The 6,602-nt window shown below is 44.7% G+C and overlaps 1 long non-coding RNA gene across 2 annotated transcripts; it reads right to left on the reverse strand.

Annotated features, from left to right (window-relative positions):
* Window positions 1–1,053: 1,053 nt before the first annotated feature.
* On the reverse strand, window positions 1,054–1,809 carry LOC138635148 (uncharacterized). 2 transcript variants are annotated; one of them, XR_011312069.1, is made up of 3 exons: window positions 1,768–1,809; window positions 1,430–1,491; window positions 1,054–1,088 (listed from the first exon to the last, which is right to left on the reverse strand). It is a non-coding gene; the product is annotated as an uncharacterized lncRNA (long non-coding RNA). The 2 variants fall into 2 exon arrangements; XR_011312070.1 differs by lacking the exon at window positions 1,054–1,088 and adding an exon at window positions 1,322–1,348.
* Between the last annotated feature and the right edge of the window lie 4,793 nt (window positions 1,810–6,602).

Genomic DNA, 6,602 nt, shown 5'->3' on the forward strand with positions numbered 1-6,602 from the left:
TGCCAAAAGTACCAGGATGTTGTAGTACCTCTGGTCGTATTGTGTAGTCTGTACTAAAAGAATAAAGATACTGCAGCTACTTACAAACTATGTAGTGTTACATGTAGTATGTGTACAACTGGGACATACTACTGCATCATAGAAATGCATCTCGACCTTTGACCCTCTTGGTCATATCCATCGCCATCTGTAGCGCAACGTTTGTAGTAAAAAGAAAGAGGATGTGATTTGGAACGAGTAGCTTCCTTTTAACGTCTCTTCTTCTTCTTCTTCTTCTTCTTCTTCTTCTTCCTTTTGTGGGCGGAGCTTCAGCGCCACCAACTGTCTCTCTGCAGAGGATTGTGGGTCAGAACTTCCAGAGTATCATGCTGACCTGCAGACTGCAGATGTAGTACAACATCCTGGTACTTTCAACATACTAACTACTGGGACGTACTAAATCTGTTTCTGGCGTACTAGAGAGTAAAATAGTAGTTGTAGCAAAAGCATTTTGAAGAATCCTTCACAAAGTGCCAGAACCACATGTCCTCCCCAGTTATCTCATTTGACCTTGGATGTACCTTTCCCAATTCTCAACCCCACGTTGTGATGACGTGAACTTTTGTTAAACTGCTCGGGTCCTTCTTTATCACCCTTTAACCCTTTAAACCTTCTGCCACAAGTGATGATATCCACACATAAGTGTATAAAACATGTCACTTTGGAGACCACATCCTGCTAGCCGGAAACCACAGAACATCCCTTTTGTTCCCTTTTGGGTCACAACCGCTCCAATACACCAACTCCACAGGTGATCCTCTCCAGACGCCTGATGACCTCCAGGATTGACCATCTCCAAGATCCACGTCTCCCTCATGAGGTCATAGGTTGCCAAAAACTCAGCAACTAGAAGAACAAAACATGGACTTTGTGATTCCTAACTACACACACTGTTATCATGTATTCTGCCATATTCTTCTACTAACAGTGTGACATTAATCAGAAGTTATGATGTCACTAAACTATATCCTGAGTCTAGAGATGTGAACAAAGATCTCTGCCTCACTCTCACTTTCTCTCTCTCACTCTTCTCCTCCTCCTTCACCTCTCTCACTCTTCTCCTCCTTCACCTCTCTCTCACTCTCCTCCTCCTTCACATTTCTCACTCTTCTCCTCCTCCTTCACCTCTCTCTCATTCTTCTCCTCCTTCACCTCTCTCTCACTCTCCTCCTCCTTCACCTCTCTCACTCTTCTCCACCTCCTTCACCTCTCTCACTCTTCTCCTTCACCTCTCTGTCACTCTCCTCCTCCTTCGCCTCTCTCTCACTCTCCTCCTCCTTCATCTCTCTCACTCTTCTCCTTCACCTCTCTGTCACTCTCCTCCTCCTTCACCTCTCTCACTCTTCTTCACCTCCTTCACCGCTCTCTAACTCTTCTCCTCCTCCTTCACCTCTCTCACTCTTCTCCTCCTCCTTCACCTCTCTCTCACTCTTCTCCTCCTCCTTCATCTCTCTCACTCTTCTCCTCATCCTTCACCTCTCTCTCACTCTCCTCCTCCTTCACCTGTCTCACTCTTCTCCACCCTCCTTCACATCTCTCACTGTTCTCCACCCTCCTTCACCTCTCTCACTCTCTTCCTCCTTCACCTCTCTCTCACTCTTCTCCTTCACTTCTCTCTCACTGTTCTACTCCTCCATCACCTCTCTCTAACTCTTCTCCTCCTGCTTCACCTCTCTCACTCTTCTCCACCTCCTTCACCTCTCTCTAACTCTTCTCCTCCTCCTTCACCGGTCTCACTCTTCTCCACCTCCTTCACCTCTCTCTCACTCTTCTCCTCCTCCTTCACCTCTCTCACTCTTCTCCTCCTCCTTCACCTCTCTCACTCTTCTCCTCCTCCTTCACCTCTCTCACTCTTCTCATCCTTCACCCCTCTCACTCTTCTCCACCTCCTTCACCTCTCTCTCACTCTTCTCCTCCTTCACCTCTCTCACTCTTCTCCTCCTTCACCTCTCTCACTCTTCTCCTCCTTCACCTCTCTCTCACTCTTCTCCTCCTTCACCTCTCACTCTTCTCTTCCTCCTTCACCTCTCTCTCACTCTTCACCCTCCTTCACCTCTCTCTCACTCTTCTCCTCCTTCATCTCTCTCTCACTCTCCTCCTCCTTCACCTCTCTTGCTCTTCTCCACCCTCCTTCACCTCTCTCACTCTTCTCCACCTCCTTCACCTCCTCCTCATAACACCCCCTCCTCATGATACCTCCTCCTCATGACTCCCTTTCCTCATGACACCTCCTACTCATGAGACCCCCTCCTCATGACACCTCCTCCTCATGCCGCCCTTTCCTCACGACACCTCCTCCTCATGACACCCCCTCCTCATGACACCTCCTCCTCATGATGCCCTTTCCTCACGACACCTCCTCCTCATGATACCTCCTCCTCATGACACCCCCTCCTCATGACACCTCCTCCTCATGACACCCCCTCCTCATGACACCTCCTCCTCATGACATAGTTTCCATCCCATACAACAGAACCAGATGGAGGGTGTGGTTACCACGGTGACGGGGTTTATTTACATTCTGAGAAAAGCCTATAGAATCTAATAATGAGCTGAAAGTAGAACTGAGGCTGTCGTTGTCCACGTCAACATGAATGTTAAAGTCTCCCACTATCATCACTTTATCTGAACTCAGCACTAAATCTGATCAAAAGTCAGAATTCAGTTAGAAACTCTGAATAAGGACCAGGTGGGAGATAAACAACAACAATACAATCTGTTTCTCTGCTTTCCAGTTTGGGTGAGAGACTAAGAGTCAGACTCTCAAATGATTTATAACTCAGTTTAGGCTTTGGATTAATTGATAAACTTGAGTGGAAGATTGCTGCCACTCCTCCTCCTCCTCTTCCTCCTCCTCCTCCTCCTCCTCCTCCTCCTCCTGAATCTCTAGGAATATGATAATTAATTTGACTGGGAGGAGTTGCTTCATTAATCCTAACATATTCTTCCTGTTGCAGCCAGGTCTCTGTGAGACAGAGTAAATCAATCTGATGATCAGTTATCAAGTCATTTACTAACAGAGATTTAGACCAGAGAGATCTCATATTTAATAGTTCACTTTTAATTGTCAGATTTCTTTGATCCATTAATTTGGTAGGATCCATTTTTATTGACAGATCTTTCCTTGAGTTGTTTAAATATCGGTGGTCTGGGTACAGACACAACCTCTACAGGATGTTGAAGGTTTTGGGTGAGTGACAGCTCTAAAGAAGCCGCAGAGGAGCTGTAAGACTGCAGCTCTGCGTCCTGGCCTCAACCCTGGATGTCAGGTTTTAGGGTTGCTAAGAGACACGGCCATGTTTCTAGAAAGAAGAGCTGCACCATCCAAAGTAGGATGGATGCCGTCTCTCCGGATCAGACCAGGTTTCCCCCAGAAAGTATTCCAGTTGTTAATGAAGCCCACGTTGTTAGCGGGACATCACCTCGACAACCAGCGGTGAAGTGAAGACGTACGGCTGAACATGTCATCACATAAACACATCTATCATTTAATAATTTACTGAGAAGTTATGCAATAAATCATTTTGAATTAGACCCATGGGAGTTCCGATATGAGAATTCTGATTTAGATTATGATTGACTGATTTTATATTGATTTTACATTGATAATTTGTCCAATATTTGACTGGTGCTCCTTTTAATAAGGAGAGCAAGACTTAATCCTTACGAATTAAATTGACATCACGCTACATAGTAGTAGAAATATTAGATCGTATGGAGTCTGCGTTTCAAAATGCAAGGTAGGTTTCTTGCTCCTCCTTTTGCAGGTAGCTCCTCCTCCAGCTGGCTGATTGGCTGCACCTGAATCTGATTGCTGGTCAGTGGCAGGGTAGAAAGTCTGGAGCAGCGTGCAGTGGGTCCCATTCAGCCATCTGACAGCTGTCGCTCCTGTTGTTGCGGCCCCTTTTATTCACTGTGATGGTGGACTGGAGTCGGTTCCTTCCTCCCCCAGCAGGAGAGTCTTCTTTAACTTTGGTTTGTTTTCATCCCAGCTGTCCTTTTTGTTTTGTTCATCAGGTCTTTGTGTTCTGCTGCTTGTCTTCAAGTTAACATTATGGGGAATAAATCACTAGTTTTATTCATTCGTTTGTTTTTTCAGCTTCTTCTTTTCCTTCCCTGTGTCTTGTTGCTGTTTTGCTCCCCGTCACTCTGAGGACGTAACACAGCGTCACCATGTGAGAAAGTTGCTTCAGTTTGACTCTGCCTTCATTCTCTCTCATTAGTCTGAAGAGTGAGCTGGATCCTTCACCTCCTGCTGGGAAATGTGTCACCGTCCACTGTTCCTCTCTCCCTCACACCTTCTCTCTCTTTTTCTCTGAGGGTTGAATTAGAAGCTGTAAAGAACAACAGTGTCGGGCTAAGGCCGGTTAAACCAGCAGATGAAATGGCAAAATTATATGGATCCAAGAATTTGCCATAAATATAGCCTGTCTGCACCGACCGTCACTCACAGCTTCAGTTTTCTTCTCTGTGAATACAGTCTGGGAACTCGGCTTGTATTAGCGTTAGCACAGCCTCTCTGAACCGTCGACCAATCAGAGACCGGCGTCGGTTCAGCGCAGAATAAACGCTGCGCACCTCGTCAAGTTGCTGACGTTCATCAAAGACAACTTTGAAAATATGCTGTGATCTGGAAAAAAAAACTTTGGTGGTAGTTGCAGCGGTGTTGGCAGGGTTGGCACCGGGCTACAGTAAATAATACCTGCATGTATTTTAGAAATTAGCACCCATATTTTCACAGTGCAGGTGCAACACAAGTACAGGAGCTTTGCTGTACTTAGTGAAACGATAGTTTGTGCTGAATTGCAGTTTTGGTGGACGGAGGCAAACCCAGCTGTGCCGAGATGGGGGAAACGGTGCAACAGGTGGTGTGTCGGTAAAGATGTGCTGGTGCAGCGCAATTGGTGTCAATGGTGAACTTGAACCTCTACCTGCTCGAACCAGGTCTACATGCAGCGCAGCCAGAGGGCTGATTCTGTGGCTGCAGTGTGCAGAGCACACATGGACAGACTCATCAAAATCCCACACACAGGTTCGGTGGATGTTTTACGTCTTTAATCCCACATAAACAACTAAAACCATTTTTTGAATGCAATCTTCTGATTAATATAATCACATAAAACATGAAGCTGACTCTTGTCTGTTGAATTGGATGTAATGAGGCAGTTGCACGCAGCAGATAATATCAGCCATAAAACATAAAAGGCACTCGGGTCAGCGCCCCCGACGCACCTGTGCTGCACCAAGGGGAACGTAAATAGGACCCTTTATCTCTGGGTTACAGGTGTCAGGGCTCTCAGGCCCCTTTGAGGTCAGCAGTCAGTCAGGTCTCATCAACGAGGAGGTAAACTACGTCAAGTTCAAGATGTTACAGTACAGAACTTAAAAGCAAATAATTTACCATATTAATGACAATGTGCACATTATTTACATTATGTACATAATAATATATGTAAATTTCCACTGAGGCTCCTACTTGTTAAACTCCTCATTTAGATGTTTTAGAACCTGATTTCAGGATGATTTTCATGTTTAAGTGAATGAGAACAACTGCAGCTCAGTGCTGCCACAGTGTGGCAGTGTTAAAGAGGTGCATCTGGAGGGAAGGAGTACAGTCGGGACATGAAACAACATTTTTAGTAGATTAGAAGATGAGAACACCTGCACTCTTCTACCGGTGCTAATGAAACAGTTCAACACACCTGAGTCACCTCAAACATCTGTGAAGACAAATGAACGAACACCATGGAGCCCTGAAAGGAGCGACTGCATGTAAAAATGCTGTAAATACTCTCTGGTCAAACTAACATGCACACGTGTGAGTGTGCACATTAATCACGTGAACTGTTCAATTACAAATTTAAAACTGTGGAGCTCAGAGGCACATAAAGGAAAAAGTGTCTTTATCCCAAACATCATGGAGGGAAATGTTCAAATCAGTTACAACCTCGTTACCAAAAAAGTTGGGATGCTGCATAAAATGTAAATAAAAACAAAATGCAATGATTTGCAAATCACATGAACCCATATTTTCTTGCAAATAGACCAAAGATAACATATAAAATGTTGAAACTGAGAAATTTTATTGTTTTATGAAAAATATCTGCTTATTTTGAATCTGATGTCAGCAACACGTCTCTATAAAGTTGTTCCAGGATCATGTTCACTAGTGATGGTGAGATGAAGCCTCATGAGGCATCGAACCACTTCAGCCAACTGGTTCCAGAAAGGGTTCATTTCTCGAAGCTTCATGTGAACACGAAACCACCTACTGGCCAAGTGTATAATGACAGGCAGCTGGATCTGAACCACATGTGATGCATTGAATGTTTATGTCTGTTATGGCTGTTGGGAATGACTCTGAATTACAAAAATGTATGACCAAATGATTTCTGTACATAAATTATCACATATGTGCATAATAAAATATCTTTTGAATGTATTCTGTGTGTGTAAATTGTCCCAAAATGGTAGTATCATATGATATGGCAGGTTGTGTAATCATGTTTTTCTGTCACTTTAGGAACATGGCCTGGGCTTAAGCAGGCAGAGGACAGTGGAAG

This window comes from Brachyistius frenatus, unplaced genomic scaffold, assembly GCF_029030835.1.
Source record: "Brachyistius frenatus isolate BFR_SWC_R1_liver_20210118 unplaced genomic scaffold, ASM2903083v1 Contig_294, whole genome shotgun sequence".
Lineage (NCBI taxonomy): Eukaryota > Metazoa > Chordata > Actinopteri > Embiotocidae > Brachyistius > Brachyistius frenatus.